Genomic DNA, 20,870 nt, shown 5'->3' with positions numbered 1-20,870 from the left:
ATTATAGTTCAAGTGTATGTTAGGGGCAACCCAGCAACCAGCTAATTCCTTATATTTCCTGCTTTTGTTCCATTAAAATGCCAGAGCAGTTGTTTCACTTGGGCACTCCCTTTCTGGGGTTGGAAGAGAACCCAGAAGCCATTTCCAGCCCCAGGCCTCCCTGTGAGCATGGTAAACCCCACCCCGAGGCTGCCTCACACACCATCCTCCACACTATCAGGAAGCTCAGGGCAAACCACTGGGGCTCTAGTGAAAGCTGGATAACCTACCACCACCCCACCACCTCCAGTCCGCCAGCCCCCGCCCCCAAGTACTGTACCCACTGTGGAGTTCAGTCCGAAGAGCCCTGGCTGTCTACCTTCCTAGCTGTGTGATCCTGGACAAGTTAGTTAAACTCTCTGAGCCTCAGAAGAGGGATTAGGATAATAAAAAATACCAACTTGAAAGGTTTGTAGAGAGGAAACCACGTGAATTTTCTAAATGGTGTTTAATAGATTTTAAAAGCCTATTCAGAGGGTATAGGCAGGTTAAATGGTGATGGAAGGAGACTTGATTTGGGGTGGTGAACACTCAACACAGTGTACAGATGATGTGTTGTGGAACTGTGCACCTGAAACCTGTATAATTTTGTTAACCAGTGTCATCCCAATAAACTCAATAAAAAGAAAAAAAGAATAAAAAATAAGCCTCTAAAGAACTTTAAAAAAACAAACAAAACCTATTCAAATGTTAGCTGACATCATTTCTCAGAATGTAGGGCTAGAGAGAAGCTTTGCAGAATTTTCCTTGGCAGCCCAGAATATAAGCATCTACTGTGGCACTGATAACACCCCTGAGAAGGAGCCCTGAGAAGATAAAGGTGGAGCTTTTGTCACATGTCCTTCAAGGACAACCCTAAAGGAACCTCAGTGCTGGGCACATAGTAGGTTGTCAGGAAACATTTGTTTCCTAGTGGTTCTGGGTAACTGTCTGGGGCTTAAGCAAGTATGTGAGACACCTACAGCCGCCTCACAAATGATTTCAATTGACAGCATGTCCCATAGACCCTAAAGCCGTGGTTACCCGGGGAGAGAAGTACAGAAAACGACGCAAGTTTCAGTCTGACTGAATCTCATGCCAGGTCCTTCCCACCAGAAGTCCTTTTATCTTCTCTTTAGCCATGTCCCACTGAAGTGGTAACAGGCCCGTCTGTCTGCACAGGGTTAAATTCAGGCTGTCATCCAGGTGATTGCTTAACTGGAGCCCAGACTCATATTTACTGGCACGTAATGCTTTGCTTTGACAATTGCGTCTGATTTAACGCCTGGCTGGCCCTGCTGCAGTTTGCTTGATCATGTTTTGAAAAGTGACTTTGGTGCTTGTGGTGGTAATTGGCACGGCACCATGGGCTGGCCACGTGGCAGTGTGACAGACGGGCACAATTTGAACTCCAAAGCTGATTTATTTTCTGAGGCGTCCTGCTGTTGTGCGTCCGTGGGAGTGGAGTAGTCAAACGAGTCACCGGGCCTTCTCTCTGACAGGTGTGCCTGCTACGGGATGGAGGTAGAATGTTCTCTCGGATGCCTTCCAGCAGTAAGTAGCCAGCTATTCTCCAAGGCTCATGGTCCAAAAGCTCTGTCGTCGTGTTCTTGCCTGTGACACCCCTTTGGGGTCAGTGTCTACCAGGTTAACCTGAGAAAAACCCCGCGGGGAGTGTAGATGTAAAGACCATCCGAATGAAAACAAGGAGAGGTTGCTTATGCAAAGCTTGCTATGGCCATGGAGCCAGCCATGACCACTGGCCTTTGACAGAAACGCAGAGACAGGCGGGGGAGTGAAAAAGCTTCAGGGTGAAAAACAGGAAAGGCTTCAGGGGTGCTCTGATTAAAGGGTGTTGGCATGGGGACCCTGGAGGCAGGCTACCTTAGAGAGGCGGGGCACCCTCTGTGACTGGCAGGAAGAGCGTATCTGGCTTTCTCTGGTTGGTCCCGAATGAGCTGGAAGCAGCAGCAAAAGTTAGGGGAGTTAGAGATTATGAGCTGATTGCTACAGAAGTAGTGGTTTGGCCTCCTGGACTGATGGTGACTGCAGAGGCTTTGAGTCACAGTTCAATCTTCCTATACAGTCTGGCCATTGTTCATTTGTACAGTCAGCCTCGCAAGAGAGACTAAATTGGGAAATCCTGGTTAATCTGGATTACCTAATTTCATTTGGGGATGGTTATACTGCTGCTCAGTAAAAATTAAGGCACAAACGAAAAAACAAGACTGGAAACAGCCAGAATGTCCAATTTTATGGTGTTAAGAAAATTAAGATGTAGTCGTAATGTGCAAAATTTTTAAAAAGTTGTTTCTGATTTAGTGACACTGGAAATGTTTACAAACGTGATGCAAAATGAGAGAGATGATTAAAAAATCACTGCAGGGATAAGCAGAGGTCAGAGGGTCCTTCTGGCCCTTACGTTTTGGTAAAATGTGTTCGGACACCCATCACACAGGTATATACAGTCCCGTGCTCTCCCTGAGAAAACTTTCTGGAGAGGTGTGTGATCTGCCTGTGAGCTCCTGCTTCCCCAGGGTCATTTGAATCCTGCAGTATTGTCGCATCTTCCCCACACGCCGCCTCAGATCTGCGCCATGTCAATGTAGTTGTGGAGCTCAGCCCTTTTGTTAATTTTGAGAAAGCCTCACTCATCAATGTCTTTGAGTAGAGCATGAGGGGATTTATATCCAGCCAAGCATACTGAAAAATGAGTATCATTTCTCTCAGTCTCCAGGTGTCTCCAGTACTTCTGGCCCTGGTCCCCCAGCGTGCTCTCAAGATCTTTTCTTTCTCTTTCGCCCTCTTTCTTCTCTGCCCCACCCTCAAGGGGAAAAACAGAATCTTCCTATTGACTTAGGTAACAAGTTCGCCTCTCTTCAGTCCCTACTCAAAATGCTGCTCCCCTCAACACGTGCAAAGACTCTGTTAAAGCTTTAAAATTGCCAGTTGGACTTTGTAAGGGCCCCAGATTACATTCCTCCCAGATACAAGGCTCTTTCCTCCCCAGGCCCTGGCTGTTGAGTAAGTGGGGAGGGAGTGGTTGTGGGCAGGTGGTTTTTTCCAGTAACACAAAGTTGCTTGAAGATTAGAGATAGCGTATGAAAAGTTCCTAGCACCACCAGCCCTAGCACCTAAGTGCCCTTGTTTTATCAAACAGCCCCAAAGGGGCCTCCTCCAGGTGCTCAGAGTTAAAAGCTCCACCACGCCCCAGGCCAGCTGGCAGATGACTCCTTTGTTACTGGTTCTGGTGCAATTTCACCCATCTGTTCTTCCTTTTTTTTTTTTTTTTTCTAAATATACCTTTATTGATTTCAGAGAGAGAGATAGAACATCAAATGATGAGAGAGTCGTCATTGATCGGCTGCCTCCTGCACTCCCCCGACTGGGGATCGAGCCCACAACCCGGGCATGTGCCCTGACCGGGAATCAAACATTGCTCTCCTGGATCCTAGGCCGACGCTCAACTGCTGAGCCATGCCCGGCCGGGCTCACCCATCTGTTCTTAAAGACTGACTTTCTACCTCTGCTTTTTACGAAATCAGCTTAGTCAGTGCCCCCTTTGTTTTTCCAATATGTTTCCAAGAAGTCCTTATTTTGTAACCTCAGTAGTTTCTGTTGATCAACTCTGAAGTTTCCAAGAAAGTTATGCTTTTAACCCAGGGGTGAGGAACCTCCGGCTCTGCCAAGGCAACTGCAGTTCCAGCTATCACAGCAGGGGTGGATTATTTAAATGTTTGACCAAATATAGCAGACTAATTTTTAAGTTGATAATTTTCTATGGCCCAAGAATGATGTTATAAATATCCAAATGGCCCTTGGCAGAAAAAAGGTTCCCCGCCCCTGTACCTTTACTGTCTATTTTTCCCTTTAAAAAGTGATGAAGATCCTCGATGGAGACAGCTAACTTTGTGCTGGGGCTCAGACGTGTCCGAGCTTGTCTAAAGGGCAGGTGGAGAGGGTGGCCTGTCAAGAACCTGTTTGTATGAGGGACCAAGGAGCTGCTGAGGAAAGAATCAGAGAGAAACTGGCAGACACAGCTGCCACTGAGGATAATGCCCTTGACTTCTGGGGGAAGGAGTGGCTTTGAGTAACAGCTGGCGTATGCCTCTCAGGTTGTTTCCCATCCAGCTCCCTGTGGATGTGACTAAGTCTTAAGGACAGGGGGCTGAAGGCATGGACAGCTGACGTAGGCACAGTCACACAAAATTTCCATACGATGTTGGGAACAAATGGAAGCCAGTGTGGGTCAGGGATACCCCTCAATTTGCAGAGCCGCTTGGGATCAGTGCAATAGGAGCAGCCTAGGAACGCCCCCTGCTTCAGCAGGTGGCTCCCATCCTAGGAAGCAGCAGCCCCGTGAGGTGGTCTAGCAGAGGCACAAGGCTACTAATGGGTGATGGCGATGCCTGTGCTGAACACCTAAAGCTTCTGGGGGTGGCTTCAGTGGTGGCCTCACTGCTGTTTCCTCAGTGTCAACATCATTGGCTTCGAGCGGGAGGCAGCACCACTAGCTCAGACACTAACTCCCTACATGGCAGGCCCTGCAAAACGGCAATGGAGAACTCACTATCAGAAAAGACCGAAAGAACCAGAGCAGAAGAAGAGGCTGGTGGGAATCCACGAGAAGTGTGAGGTTTGGTAGCTAAGAAGATTGACTAGTGAATGCACCTAAGTTATCCATGAAGACTCAAGAATGTTTGAGGGGAACGTTTAAGTGTTCCAGGCATTTTTCTGGGAGAGGCAAAAGCCATAGCTCACTACGGTGTAAGGGGTGTTGGACATGAATTAACACTTTTAATTCTCATAGCCATCCAATAGGTAGGTAATATCAGCCTCGGCCTTTACCAATGAGGAAGGAAGAGGTCAAGAAGGGCAAATAATTTACAAGGAGTCACAGCTTGTGAGATTTGAATATGATACTAAAGCCAGTGCCCTCGCACTATATATAGCACCTATAAAGAGGGCCGTAGTCAACAAATTCACTCAACAAACATTTATTATATGTTCTACTACATGCCAGGTACTATTCAAGGTGCTCACCCATACAGCAGTAAACAAAACAAAACAAAACAAAATCCCGCTCGAATTAGGTTTAAAACACAGATGTTATTAAAATTATAGCTCTAATGTTTCCAGGCTGTTCGGACCTTGGACAATGGGTTACATAAGGAAACTCAAATAAGTCTGAGGATCAAGGTAACTCGGACTCCTAGTACATCCATTACTCAGCCATGCTTGGGGCCAGCTGCCAATGTCTCCCCCGCTGCCTGTATGTACATAATTTGTTCCATTACATTAACTTAGGAGAAAAATATAGTTCACATAACTTCTGTTCTCCAAAGGATGAGAAGAATTTGTGCTGGAGAGCAGTTAAGGACAGGGAACCAGAATGTCTCATTCAAGGACAGAAACAGAGGACACAATGTTTTTGATGACTGCTGATGCCCATGAGGAGGTGTGTTGCAATTAGAAACAGGATCCATCAGTATAGCTTACATACAATCAAGTTCTTGTCACACCCCTTGTAACAGATGGGACACCAAGACAGGCAGGTCAAAAGCATTGTGGGTATATTTATACAACTGACGTTATGGGAATTTTGGCAAGAAGGACCTGGTGAAAGTCAAGCTTAACAACATTGCTAGAAGCTTCTATACCCCAATGCAAGAGGTCCTGGTTACATGGGATCATAACTTGATTTCCATTTTGACTAAACCCATGGCAAAGGTAATCTAGCATACTGGTCAAGAGTATGGATAGTTCCGTTGGTTAGTGTCATCCTGATACGCCAAGGTTGCAGGTTCAGTCTCTGGTCGGGGCACATACAAGCAGCAACCGATGAATGCATAAATGGAGTGGAGCAACAAATCAGTGTTTCTCTCTCTCTAAAGATCAATCAATAAATTTTTGAAAGAAGAGTGTGGACTCTAGAAAAAAACTACTTGAGCGTGAATCCCTATTGTGTTACTTACTAGCTGAGGGACCTCAAATAAGTGATATAAGCCACGCATAGCTGGGTTTTATAAACATCTTGTGTGATACTCCAGTTTTCCTTCCCCTGCTACAGCAATCCTGGAAGTCATGTGATAAGAGGGCAGCATCCAAGATGATGCACCTCCATCAGCCTGGGTCCCTGAAAGATGACATGAAGCAGAGCTCCCCCAACCTCACCCCACCCTTATCCATGTTGGACATGTAGCATGAGCAAGATATAAATGTGTATTGTATCAAGACCCCGAGATTTGGAGGTTCGTTGTTACCACAGCATAACGTTGCCTATCCTGATGATTTTACAAAGTTGCATCAATCAGTTGCAGCTGCTTCCTCCCGGCACAATGAGTCCTCATACTCCAGAAAGACGTAAGGTTTTAAACGTCTGTGTGCCAGGTTATCTGCTCAAGTCCTAGGATGTGGAGTTTCTTCCATTTAAGTCCTTTAACTCCTTAAGAACCATGGATTCTTTTTATGCTACTGGAAGCAAACTATATTTTTCAGGGAACAATAAAGCATTTCCCCTTCCTTCTCAAGCTGGATCTCAGCAGGAATTCTTGCCACTGTTTTCCCGAATGCCATACTCATTCATTCTGCTACACCCTGCCTCATCGGGTCCCTTCTGTGTTGACAGTCTGTCTAGTTCATGGCCCAGCTGCCATAAAATATAAAGTCTGCTTAAAATATGAATGTTTCCCTTTTCTAGCATTTTACGGCAGCTGTAACTCTCATTGGCACTTAATAATATGGGGCTTTGTTTGGGGGAGCCTTCGTTTTTTCACTCCAGAGAGATTAAGGGCATAGACTTTCTTTTAGATCCCCACAGGGCCTAACATAGTATTAGGCCTAAAATAGATGGCCTATAAGTATTTACTGAATTAAATTTCTAGACAATGTATTTAAACTCAGGCTTGCCACATACCTGACCCCTTCCTCCCTGAACAGGTTTGTAGGTAAAGAAAGGTGTCTGGAAACATTACTGGGCTCTGGCTGGATGAATTAGGGTGCTTTTCCCCATACTCATTAGGAAAATGGATATGCATGTTGTAGGTTAGGGAGCTGGAAAGGGGTGAGAGAGTCAGGGGGTGGACACAGCATTTATTTCTACTTCTTCACATATTGCTTAATAAATACAGTTAAGTTTGTATCATAAGCTTGGTATAAGCCCTGCCTCTACAGGTAAGCCATAAAGTTCTCTGAAGACAGGGACCTTGTTCTCTATAGATCACATGTTGATAGTTCCTTTATTTCAAAGGAGACCCAGTGATAAGACCTTGTGTTTCTTTTCTTTTTTTTTCTTTTTTTAGAGAGAGAGGAAGGGAAGGAGGGAGAGAGGGGGAGAGAGAGAGCAACACTGATTTGTTGCTCCTGTATGTGCCCTGACCAGAGATAGAACCTGCAACCTTAGCGTATCGGAATGAAGCTCTAACCAACTGTCCCAGGGCAAATAAGACCTTGTATTTATGCAATTATTTAAAATAATTACATGATTTTGTATAATTAAGTTATACAACTTAAGATATTTTTTAATTTATTGTCTCATTTGTTCTTTACAATAGCCAAGGCTCCAAATACTTGATTCAGATAGAGGTTTGAAAATGTCTCTTGGGGTTCCTTTGTATTTCTGTGTACCCAGCAATCGTTCCCATTACCCGAAAGTTAGTCCTGGGCACATCTCAGTGCCCACTGCTAAGCTAGCACCTTATAAGTGCTACTAATCTTGGCTGGTGTTGTTTACGAGAGGTGGCTTCCTGTTTGCTTAGCCACAGTGACTAGGCAAATGCAGAGTTGTTTACCCTCTCAAACTACACCTTGGGACAAGCAGAAACTAATCACTGACTGAGAACCCCTTACCCAGGGCATCAGTTAAACCTCCAGACACGAGAATTTAGGGGTTGATCCTTGGTCTGAGTTGGGACCCCAGCCATGAAACCAACCCAATTACCCAGCTTACCAGGGAGCCACCAAGTGCTGCTGGGAGGTGGAGTGGAGGAAGCTCAGGTAATTCAGCCTTCCTAGGCTCAGAAAGTCAGAACCAAACTGGTCTTGGGGGAGCAGAAGAAGGAGGGGGACCTATCGTTGCCAGAGCCCTCCTGTTCTTTGGGTTCTATGAGGAAGCTCCAGGCTGCTTCTCGTCTATCTTTTCCAACCAGTCCTTCCCCTCCTTGTACCTCGATGGAAGGGCCTTCTTAGGGTGACCAACCATCTCAGTTTGCCTGAGACTGAGGAGGTCCCAAGCTAGACTTGTAGTTTTTAAACCAGGAACATCCTGTGCAAACCAGGACTAGTCGGTCACCCTAGGCCTTCTATAGCGCTCTGTCCCCAAGTCTCATTTCTCTCTTCCTGGTCTCCCAGGGATTTCACCAGCCTCTGACGCATAATTCCCCACCAGGTCCCCACCTCAGGCTTCTCCTGAGCACTAGCCCAGCACTTCAACCACCAGCCTGATCATGCCGTTTGTATATCTAACCTTAAATCCCAGGGGCTCTCAACTGACTCACCGCCTTGCTCCTCTAGTCCACAAACCCTGGCCCCGTCGTGTCTCAATGTTTCTGTTTTTTGTCAATGCCACATCACTGTCCAGTTGTCCAAGATTTATCTGTTCACATTCACTGAATACCTACGCTGTGTCAGATTCTGTCCTAGATTCTGGGATTCAGCAAGAACAAAAGTCACTGCCTTCATGGAGTTTGCATTCCAGTCAAGGAAGACAGAAAAGAAATATCTACATGGTTGACAAGGGGTTAAAAATTACAGAGAAAAATTAAACAGGTATAAGGAGTGCTGGGGTGGGGGTTGTGGTAATAGAAGGGTCAAGGGGAGGGTTCAGGGAAGCCTTTCTGATGTGATGCCATCTGAGCAGAGACCTGAGGAAGGGGGGGAATGAACCAGGGGGCCATCTGGAGTAAGCACCCCAAGCAGAGGGCACAGTGAGTGCAGAGGCCAGTGTAGCTGGGCAGGCTAGGCGGGAGAGAGGGGTGAAAGTAAGTCAGGGCCAGAGCAGGGGGGTCAGGACCTGTAGGGCCTTGTAGATGAAAGCATTTTATTTTTGACTCCTTTACCCTCTACTATTGCCAAACCATTATAATCCCACCTCCTCAGGGTCTCTCCTTTCCATTTCTGTGGCTACCACCTTGTGAAAATTCTTATTACTTCTCATTTGAATTCTTATATTGGCCCCCTGAGTAATCTTTTTTCCTCTTGTCTCTCCCTACTCTAATTCTACTCATGACTGCTATGTTCTTCTTGGAGCACAGCTCTGATTGGCATCCTCCTAAGATCCTTAGCATATATTTATGTAGCTCTGAACAAACATACACGTAAAAAGGGATGGACACAGGGGATGTGGGCCCGCAACTTCCCAGCAGCATGTCCTTGTCAGAAATAGACAGAACTGTCAAAAATATGTTGTCAGACATGTCAGACTTCTGTTTCTATGCCACAATGTAAAAATTGCAAATTTTTCATCAAAATAAAAAATATATAGAACGATGAATTAGTCAGACCCCTTTGGTTGCCATTAACAAAAACCCAATTCAAGCTGTCTTTGCAAAGGTAGCATGTTGCCCTAGCCAGTGTGGCTCAGTGGTTAGAGTCTCAGCCTGTGGACTGAAGGGTCCTGGGTTCAATTCCAGCCAAGGGCATGTACCTCGGTTGCAGGCTCAATCCCTGGCCCTGGTCAGAGTGTGTGCAGGAGGCAATCAATCAATGTGTCTCTCTCACATTGATGTTTCTCTCTCTCTCTCTCTCTCTCTCCCTCTTCCACTCTTTCTGAAAAACAATGGAAAAAATATCCTCAGGTGAGGAAAAAAGGGTAGCATGTTAACTCAGGTAATTTAAAACTCTGCACCTTCAGGAATGGCTAGTTCCAGCTGCTCAGCACGGGCAATAAGAAATCTATGTTTCTCCACCTTTCAGATCTGCTTTTTCTCTCTGTTTTTATTTTACTGCCTTTATTCTCAGGCAGACTCTGCCCATGCAGTGGCCATGATGGTCACCAGTGGCTTCAGCTTACGTCTTCTCAGTTTAGCAACTCCAGAGGAAAAGACTGCCTCTTCCAGCAAAAGTCCCCATGCTGACTCTCACTCACCCTCCCTGGACGAAAGACTTACTCTTCAACCAGCCGCTATGACGGTGGCGAGCCAGTCCTGGGTCATATCCCAGCCCTAGGGCAGGGTGGGGAAGTGCCACGGGTGGGGAAGTACCCCAACTAAATGGAGGTTGGAGGAGAGGTGGTTCCCAAAGGACCATTTGGCTTGGAGGGTGGGATGCGGGAGGGATGAGGGAGAGGCAAAAACAGGTGTCCCCAACCAAGGGCCAGGAGCTCCATCTGCGGTGAGTCCTAGCCCCAAATGCCTCTGAGTAATTAACAGGCCTCCACCTTTAAAAACTTTTAGTCCTGTTGTGTCTGTGTCTATTACTTCACGAAGCCTTTGCTCCAGCATCTTAAACGGCTCGCCACTGTCCGCCCTTCCCAGTCAGCCACCCCCCTTTGCTCGGTCTGCTCCACTTGCTTGACGGCAGGGCCTGAGGCTTTGCACAAGCCGTAGCTGTCGCCATACACAGCCGTGGCCGTGTGGCCCGCAGCATGCGCGGCCCCTCAAGTGTCCCAAGCCGGTGTCCACTGAGGCTGTGGTGGCAAGGCAGAGCCTCTTGCGGAGACTGAGGACAACCCCCACCCCGCGGACGTGGAAGGAGGTTCACCAGTAACCGGAGCCTGAGAACCACTGTGAGAGGTCCGGCTACTTTTCCCGTCCTGCCCGGGCAGTGAGCGTGCCCGTGTCTTCAGCCTCGTCTAACACTCGTACAGCCACCTTACGAAGAGTGGAGGAGGTGGGACTGTTCTCATTGCACAGCCGGGGCAGCTGAGGCGCGGAGACCTGACCAGGTTGTCCCCGATTCGCACCCCCACAGGACTCTGCTCCTATGGGGGGGGGGGCTCCTCCCCTAAGACCACCCACAGCTCTCCAAGCCCTGGACACTCACCAGCATCCCGGCTGCCTCCCAGGCAATCAGGCGGCCCACTTTCACCTTCTGCTTCTGCAGGGGGCAGAGCTGCGGGGCGGACCCGGGGGCGCCCTGATAAGGCGCGCTCAGCCGGGGAAGGGGGCGGCGGTGCTCGGCCCCTGCGGCCTTCGGCCTCAGAGATCCTTGCGCTGGGTAGATGCCGCCCACCCGGGAAGCCTGTGCTCGCGGTTGGCGCGGTGTCCGTGCGCAAAGAGCCAGGGCCGCCGTTCCCCTGGCCCGGGGCTGCCCGCGCCGGGTTGACTGAGTGCCTGCAGCACCGATGGGGCGGCAGCGTCCTCCGGCTGCTCGACGCCTGGGGAACAGAGTGGACTCGCCCCAGACTTCCTGTTGGGAGCAGAGCGTGGAGCCCCGCTGACGCCCCTCAGCAGAGAACTTGCAACCCCCAGCCGCCCGCAGCTCACAGGGCCCTCCTTGGACCTGCGCCCCGACGGACCCCTGCTGGAGTCCGCAGCGTGGGGCGCCGTGGGGAGGACCCGGTGGGCCGGAAAGCCCGTCTCAGCTGAGGTGCCCAGGTGAGCACCCAGGTGAGCACCTGGAGCCTGGGGTACCCTGAGCGGGGCGCCAGGTGGAGCGGCTGCTGGAGAGTTTGGGTCCAGCGCGGTGCGCGCTCAAAGGCAGCGCGCGGGCCCGGGGCTCCGCGGGGCACAAGGCTCCTGCCACCAGCGGGAAGCTCGTGGGCTGGACTCGCAGGGACGGGCGAGTGAAGCTGGCTTTCGGCACACCCCGCCGGGGCTGGCACGGGGGCTGGGGCAGGAGGCAGAGTTGGGAGGCATGCCCAGGAGTTGGTCTCCAGGCCGCTGAACTAGGCCCAGGAGGGGGCCCTGGCCACGGGTGCCAGGGTGGGGCTGAGGCAGTGAGGCGGGAGGGCCTGCCCTGCCCCCAGTCAGATCGGAGCCGGGAGCCTTGGATGTTAATGGTTATGCAGGACACATGAAGCAAGCTCTGGGGCCAAGGAAGGTCAATATTTACTATATTTTTGTTCCTTATATTCAGATTTTATAGTGAGAAAATATTTCATAATGAGTCTAGCATGTTGATAGAAGGAGACGTCCAAACAGACTTTGGCAAAAAAAAAAAGAAATTTTTTAATTTTTATTTTGAGAGTACATTTATTAAAGCTGGGGACAGTGAAACAAGGAAAGGCTTAGGACAGAAGAAGCAACAGGAGAGCCTAGGCGGGGCAGCTTTGGCTCTCTCGAAACATCATAGGAAAGAAATGAGCCAAGGCAAGGCTGCTGTCAGCTTACTGGAGAGGCAGGGAAAAGGGGGCCTAGCCTGATTTTCTAAATTTTTTTAATGTTTTTGTTTAAATCAAGATTCAAATAAGGTTCATACATTGCAATTGGTTGATGTATTTCTTAGGTCTTTTTAGATCTACAGGTTCTCGTGTCTCCTTTTTCTTGTAATACAGGGTGAGGGGGTTTGCCGGGAAGAGCTGCTGCTGCCCCTTGCTCCCCTGGCTGCAGTCTGTGAGTGCCTTAGAGCCTAGGAGATGCACACCTGTGGGGGAAGGAGAGGGGAGAGGGAGCGGCTAGGATGTGCGCCCTAGCGGGAAAGTGTACTGCAAAAAATTTTTAATGTATTTTAACTTTTCATTATGGAATACTTTAACCCACTCCCATCACCTGGGTTATTTTGAAGCAAAACCCAAACATTGAATCATTTCACCCATAAATATTCCAGTAAATTTACCTAAAATGTCTCTAAATTTTAGAGTAATAATCCTCAACCCAGGGCAGTTTTGCCCCCCAGGGGATATTTGGCCATATCTGGAGACATTATTGTCACAACTTGGGTGGGAGAAAAGGGGGTATTAGTGGCATCTAGTGGCTACAATCCAGGGATGCTGCTAAACACCCTACAAATGCCCAAAAGTTGCACCTGGCAACAAAGAATTATTTGGCCCAAAATAACAATAGTGCTGAAGCTGGAAAACCATGTTTTAGAGTCTAAAGATAAGAGCACTTTAAATAAATAACTACAATACTATTAACATACATAAAATTAACAATAATTCCATAATATCAAATATCCAATTAATATTAAGTTTTCCCTGATTGTCTAAATTTTTTTAATGTTTTTGTTTAAATCAACATCCAAATAAGATTCACATATTGCAATTGGTTGATATATTTCTTAGGTCTTTTTAAATCTACAGGTTCTTATTTCTCTTTTTTCTTGTAATTTACTTATTGTAAATAAGCTTATTTTTAGATACAAAAGAACACATAAATACATTCTTGATATCAAAATTGATGCATTACAGATAAAGTTAAAATTTTCCTACCTCTGATATTCCAATCCTAGTCCTCCCTGCAAAGAGTAACTAATTTATCCAATTTCTGTGTCTATCAGTTGAGATTATGTTCAGGCTCATGTTTCAAAAAACAAACAAAACAAGAACAAAAAAAGCTTCAAGTTTACTTATTTTTTCAGGAAAACAAGTGCAAAGGTACGCAGTCCAAGGTAGTTTCAAAATTCAGGCTATTTCCCTTGTGCCTTGCCCACCAATGGATGCTTTAAGCACCCCAGGATGCTTTCTCCAGTGTGGGTCCTTGGCCACAGCCCCATTGGGGTGTTTGGATTTCCCAAGATTTGGTTGCTATGGAAGATGAACCTGAGCTAGGGTCCATCCTCAGGAAGCACACTTGTAGTAGTTTCCTAGAGCTTCTGTAACAAATTACGACAAACTGCATGGCTTTGAAATGACAGCAATGTATTCCCTTACAGTTCTGGAGGCCAAAGTCTGAAATCAAAGTGTTGTCAGGGCCACACTTCCTCCAAAGGCTCCAGTGGACCTTCCTTGCCTCTTTCAGCTTCCAGTGGTGCAAGAGTCCCTTGGCTTGTGTCTGCATCACTCTACTTCTGTTTTCACGTTGACTTCTCTTCTATGTATTTTCTCCTCTTGTCTCTTATAAGACTTTGCACTGGACTTAGAGCCTAACAGAATAACCTAGGATGATCTCATCTCAAGATCCTTCATTCAATTACATCTACATAGACCCTTTTTACAAGTAAGGTCACATTCACAGGTTCTGGGATATGGATCTACTTTGGGGGGTGGGGGGGTTTGCACCACTCAACCCACTACACACTTCATCTCAGAGCAGCAGATATCATTTCCAGGACCAGGGTAGGGGGTAGAAAAATATGGCTATACCACTGTCCATTTTAATTAGCAATGGCAAGAGGGACCATGGTGGAACCATGGGGACAGTGCTACTTACTTTGGGAAAGCATACGTGGCCCCAGTGTCCAAGGACCTGCTTAAAGTTGGAGAAACTCTGAAGGTTCTATAAAGGGTGGGCATGCAGGTGCCAAGCTTTTTTAGTAGAATGGTAAGCCATGTTGACATGTTTTTGTGTGTTAACTCTCCACTTTAGAGACATTCCCTGTGAAAAGAATTTTAAATTCCAAAGCCAAGTCAGGAGGGGCACAGGAAGACAGAGGGATGAAGGAAACATTTCCAATTTATCAAGCTATGCGTTCCATGCCTCACTTCTTACTTAAAGAGCAAGGTGTTAGCTAGGGGTAATGGTGGAAAGTTACTGATGCCAGAATGTGGAGGGGAGAGAAAGAAATGGGTTCAGACCCTTACCTGTCACCATGTTTCTCACCTGACTTGAATTCAGTTTCAAGTATATACTGAGAGCATTCAGAGCACCAGGAGGGCCTTATTTTCCTCAAACCTCACAACCAACGAGGTATCTTTACTTCTCTGCTTTCCAGATGAGATGCTGAGAGTTAGAGAGGTTGCAGGAATTGCCCAAGATCATGTAGCTATAAGTGGTTAAAGCAAACACAAGAGATGCACATTCCTGGTGCCCATCTGGTGAAGGGGTAGAGATGGGAACAAGCCCATCTCCTACCCACCAAAGTTGGAGCTCCCTCCCATTTGAAAGCAGCAGGAGGTCTGTGATCAGCATGTTTCTGTCCCTCTTCAAACCAAGTGTAGGAAACTGCCTAATTCAAGTCTGCAGCATGCCCAGAAGCCTCCGCAGCCACCACAGTTGTTTCCTGTGTATCCTCAGCGCCTGATGATAAATATTCTTCATGTTTACGTGTTGCGATGCACTCTGCTCCAGGAGCATGAAGTATTAGTGAGCCAATTTCACCGTCCACACAGCTCCAGAGCAACCGGAAGGCATCCCTGTTCTAATTTATGAGGGACCAGCATGTGCAATCAATAGGTGCCCCACAGGTTATTAAAGAAGAGAAAGATGGCCCCGGAGGCCCTGTTTACTAACAAGGAAATGGTCTCCTGGCAGCTTCTGGCACGTGGCCTGCGAGAGATTTACACTTCCTTTCAATCCAGAAACAGGGGCCTTCCCTTTTCATCTCAGCCCTAAACCTGAGAACAGGGGACTGGTGGAGGCACAGGGGGAAAGTACCTTCTCTGCACAGGAATCCCAGAGGGAACCAGGGGCCTGGGGGTGGGGACCAGCCCAAAGCTTTCATAAGGAGATTTCTGTCTTGAGGGCCCAGAAAACAAGAGCATTCCAGGATCCAGGCTGAGACATAGGGGGTGGGAGGGGGTGGATGGTGTGAGCGCAAACCAATGAAGCAGAAAGAAATAGGCAACTCCTACCAGGCTGCCCAGAGGGAAGGTGGCCTTGGTGGGCCTTGCAAGGCTCTGAGGAAGCTCTGTTATTATTCACCTCTTTTGCCTTTTCTCTTTGTTTTGGGTCCTTTGATTTCAGGAATCTATAGTTCTTTTGCAGTTTTCTTTACTCAACAGATTTGGAGAAACAAGGCAGGTTGGATTTAAAAATAAAACAGTAACGGCATTGGCTTATTTGGGTTATCTGAGTAAAAGAGAGAGAAGTGCCTCCCTCCAGCCCACTGTCCAGAAGGCGGAATGGTCTAATGTAGCAGTGCTCAAACTCTAGCTTCAGGACCACTTTACACCCTTAAAATTCATGTCAATTATGTCTATCAGTAAAAAAATCTAAAATGTTTATTAATTTTAAAATGACAAAAACAAAGCCATCACATCTTAGCATAAATAACATTGTCATATCTTCCAAAACAAAAATAAATTCATGAAAAGAGTGACTTTTTGTTACTTTCTTTAATTTTTTTACAATTTTTTAAAAATGCCTGAATTAATAAAAAGTGACTGAATTGTCATATCTGCTTCTGCAGTCAGTATGTTGCAATATGTTGTTTTGGTTGAAGTATATGAAGCCAATCCAGCTTTACAGATGTGTAGCTGGAAAAACAAAAAGTATTTCATTGTCTTTCTAAACAATTGCAGATATTCTTTTTGATACTGCACTATAATGTAACAAGCACCTTAAAGGTTAGTTGCAATGTGGAATCTGAAAGCATATCAATGACTTTTTATATTCTGTTACATTAAAATCCATTGCTTTATTGTGCACTTTAAATGGATCTTTTACCCATGGATGATTTCATAATACCACGCATCGATCATTGGAAAATACTGGTTTGAGTTATGCAGATATTTCAAAATTTTGACACATTTCATTATACAATATTTTAAAAATCACATTCATGAATACTACCATCGATCTCATTAGAAAAGTCCTTGAGTATTGGCAAGCTGTCAAGCTCTATAATATTCGATACAAGTGTTCAAAAATTCTAATTTTCACTTAGAAGCTCAATTTTATCATTGGTAACAAACAGTCAGTTGTTTTCCTTGAAGTGACAGGCTCCCTTTGTTCATTTTGAGAAAATTTCTGTCAAATACTCAGTCTGAAAAAGCATTCTTTGTCATTTAGTCTTTCAACAACAACAACAAAAAGTTCCATGAAAACAGTGGCTAGTTCCACTGTCACAGCTCTGTGACTAAGCACTTTTCCTAGAGACAGCCATCGCCCTTCGGAACGCAACGGGGCTCCTGTGTGCCTACTACCCATTTTGTTTACACAGAATATTTCAAAAAGTGTCAATATTGGATAAAATTAATCATTTTCACTTCTTCATCAAAGACGATCTTAAAGGAAACTGGCGTTTGCTTTTCCTGCAAGTGTGTGGCAATGCGATTGGTACAGCTTCGGGCCCGCTTTGATTGCATTGCTTTTGCTCCTTCAGTGCAAATGGCAACACAGGGAAAAGGGCGGGGGGAAATCGTAGTGTTATTATGAAAATAGATTTAACTTCATGAACACCTCAGAAGCGTCACAGGGACCCTCAGGGGTCTGTGGGCCACACTTTGAGAACAGGAGGTGCAGTAGATGCAACAAATGACTAAACGTGAGAGACCTCTAACCCCAGCCTTGCCTCAGGCTCGCTCTGCTTCTGCAAGGCTTTTCAGCCAGTGCTTCGGCTCCCGTGTTTGTAACATAAGCAGGCTGGGTTAAATAATCTCTGTCGTCTCACTGCTACTTTAGGAGCGCTGCGGTGGGACACGGAACAACATTTATCTATCACAGGAGGAACTCTTTGTTTCTACTACAGCTTGCTCTTTTTGGTGTGCTGTCGTCGGGATACATAGGCACATACCCTCTTCCTATCCCTGTACAAATGGGGGGGCAGCTGGCTCTCCCCTAGAGCAGGTGTTTCTTTATAGAGAATGAACTGAAACCCCGCCTCTACTTGGGGAGAAGCTTGGACATCAGAGATCTGCTATTTGAACACAATGTCATTTATCACGAATGGCTCTGGAAGGAGCATTTTTAGTTAATGGAAGGGGGGGGGAGGTACTCTTTGTCATGAAATCCAGGCCAGAAAATTGGGGCCAAGTCATAATAAGAGAAAGATGCATTTTTAGTGAAAAATAAAGAACACCATACTGTGCTGTTTTCTGAGGAAATCTACATGTTTGTGGTGGTGATTTATATTTGCCTTCAGATGGAAAGAGGCTGGTGCTGATGCTCTTCCTTTACCCCCATCCGGGTACCAGGGTTTATCTCTTTGCCCTGCAGAGCCCGCAGAAGCCTGAGCTAAGGGAAAACACACTGACCCTCAATCAGTGTCCGAGGCACAGGTTTTGTAAGGCGCAAGGAAGGACGAGCTGGGGCTGCTTATCCTGAGGGGAGAGGTGGCATGCCTGAGGAACGGTTGGGGCCCCTGACTGGAAGACACATAAAAGAGGCGGGGGGGGAGAAAATTCATGTAAGATATCACACATAAGGCAACACAGAGGCATGTTTTCCTCTTTGTGAATTTTATTTTTAAAAATCTTAGCAACAAAGATACAGCTCCTTATTTCCCACCTTTGAAAAACTTTGGAATAAGTACTTGAAACCTTCAATAAAAGAGTGGCACAAGCCACTCTAAAAGTCTAATCTATATTTGGTCTGGAAAGATAGGTGGCTCAGTGTGGCAGAAGCTCTCACAGCTGACCTCCACCCAAGTCACCTGGTTAATGGATGCCGTTGCCTCTGGAAAACCCACTAGTGCCCACGGCGTGCCAGATACTCAACTAGTAGAGATACTCTTGGGTACTTCTGTTCCCACAAATTGAGCTGAGGGCTCAGCAAGGGTTAGTGCTATTTGTTCCCAAACCCCTTTCTGCCTGTTGTACTTGCAGTTCTGATTATGAAACTTAGTTATTGTGAAAGCCAATGAAATGTGAGTGCAAAAAAGAGTTCTTGTTTCCGTGATATGGTGTATGCTTTGGAAAGGCTTACTAAGGACAAGTCACACAAGAAAAATGCTATTGAATTGGTGTGGGAAAGACATGTGGGAAAGACAGGGAAAAGTCATAAATATCTTAGAATCATTCTGTTGTCAGATTGCTTTGTGTCTTTAGGTTCTCGCCCAACTTTAAAGAAATCTAATCTGGAACTTACAGAAGGGTCCAATGGAATGTAAGCTCCACGGGTGCGGAGACCCAGCACCTGGAATATTCCTGGCACATAGTAGGAACACGTGCAAATATCCATAGAATAAGTGAATTGTGGGTGCAGTTAATACAAGAGCTTTGAGGCAGAACTCCAATTAATACAAGCCTGCTCCAAAAAAATGTCCTGATCCTAAAAAAAATGGTGCCCAAACATACCTTTATAAGCTTTAAGTTAAAATAAGATGTTTAAGGTATGTTTCTCTTGGTTACCCCTTTAAACAACATTTTAAATTAATGGACCATCTCCTGTCAAGATCACGTTGGGGACGAGGGCTTTGCCTGTGTTCAGAAACAGGGAAGTGCCATGGCAATTTGTACAGGTGATAAAACCTCTCAGTGTCTGTGAGGGGGCACCATTCACATCCAAGTACGTGACTGGGCCTCTATTCGTGTATATTGGATAAATGGTTCCTAAACATTTGTTATGTGCTGAGTTATAGCCCCCGAAATTCATGTGTTGAAGTCCTAACCTCAGCATATGAATTACCTCAGACATCTGAGTTGCCTCAGAATGTAACAGTATTTGGTGATAAGTTTCTAAGGAGGTGATTCCGTTAAAATGAGGCAATTGGCATGGGCCCTAATCCAATCTGACTGGTGTCTTTCTAAGAAGAGGAAATTTGGACACACAGAGACATCGGACCACATGAGGACACAGCAAGAAGCTTCCCAACTGCAGACAAGGAGAGAGGCCTCAAAGGAAACCAAACTTGCCCACGCTTTGATCTTGGACAGAAGCCTCCAGAATGGTGAGAAGATAAATATCTGTTGTTTAAACCACCCAGTTTGTAGTATTTTGTTATGACACCCCTAACAAACTAATACAACATTTATTATAGAGTTCTTCATCGTGGCGTTACCACAAAGTGTGTACAGCACATTCACCATACTCGCTGGGCACTGTGTAACTGCGTTTATAAAACAGAGCCTAACTGACTGATAACACAAGAGATTGGGTTTCGCTAGAGAGAAGCAACTAGCAAGTCTCAGGAAATGACATTCTCCTTGACACCTGCAGCTACCCCTAAAAATGATTCTTTGAAATATTTCTCTGTATCTTTTCACTCCCATATTTTCTTCTCTGCCCACTTTGCCACCCTTCCACTCCTCCCTGTCAACCACACCCGCTGCCAGCACCACATCCACTGGCCCTCCAGCAGGCCCTGATGTCCATCTCTGGCTTTGTTGACTAAAAAATAAAATGACTGTTTTGTTTGTTTTGTTTTGTTATGGCTTTAAAGCAGATTTCCCCAACCAAAAGTCAGGAGTGAGTCTAAAAACCTGTTTGTGAGGGTAAGATTTTCAACTTAGCCTCACATCAGTCAGGGAAGGTTGGCTGGGAAAAGCAGCCGGTCACTTCAAGGTACCAGGAGGGGTCTCTGTTATGGGAGAAACATACCTGCAAGGTGTGGCTAGGAGCCCACTGCATCTCCAGGGCAAAGTGGCACAGTGGACGCAGCTCAGGGGACAACTACCTTTCTGAGAGGAGCAATGAGAGAGTCTCTGAAGCTCGCTGTGAAACAAGAAAATTAGATGACACTCATCATTTTCAATTGTTTTTAACTGTGAAGAGAACTTTACTCAAACAAAATCTTACACATATAAGTTCATATTAGAAACAAACAAATAAGCATATCTGTGGCCTAGCTCAAGGCTTAGGGCAACCAAGGACTCTAAGCAGATCTCCCTAGCTGAAACTCAGTGAGAATTGCCTAATTTGATTATGTCTACCTAACGCCTTTGTGAAGGGAAATGTTTGGCAACAAGGCGTGAGTTGGAGGAGTGCTGATGCGTAGTGTTTGCTGATTTCTGTGGTGTAAATACTACCATCATGGCTACATTCAAACTGCCAATGTCACATCACTGAGTGCAGAGTTGGGTCTGCTACAGCATACCAGATAGCAAAGTAATTATGAAGTAATGAATTTTGAATATTTATTACCTTTGTTTGTAATGTAATTTATTTAAGTGTAAGTTTATACCATTCAATTTTTTTTAAATGGCTGTATTTAAC

The 20,870-nt window shown here is 46.0% G+C and overlaps 1 long non-coding RNA gene across 1 annotated transcript; it reads left to right on the top strand.

The window, feature by feature from the left end:
• The first annotated feature begins 1,241 nt into the window (after positions 1–1,241).
• Positions 1,242–20,074, top strand: LOC308563031. The gene is made up of 3 exons (XR_013999730.1): positions 1,242–1,572; positions 19,467–19,605; positions 19,696–20,074. It is a non-coding gene; the product is annotated as an uncharacterized lncRNA (long non-coding RNA).
• Positions 20,075–20,870: the final 796 nt, after the last annotated feature.

This window comes from Miniopterus schreibersii (assembly GCF_964146895.1).
Source record: "Miniopterus schreibersii genome assembly, chromosome: 1".
Taxonomy (NCBI): Eukaryota; Metazoa; Chordata; class Mammalia; order Chiroptera; family Miniopteridae; genus Miniopterus; species Miniopterus schreibersii.
The sequence above is the reverse complement of the archived record's forward strand: the minus strand, read 5'-3'. Positions and strand labels throughout refer to the sequence as shown.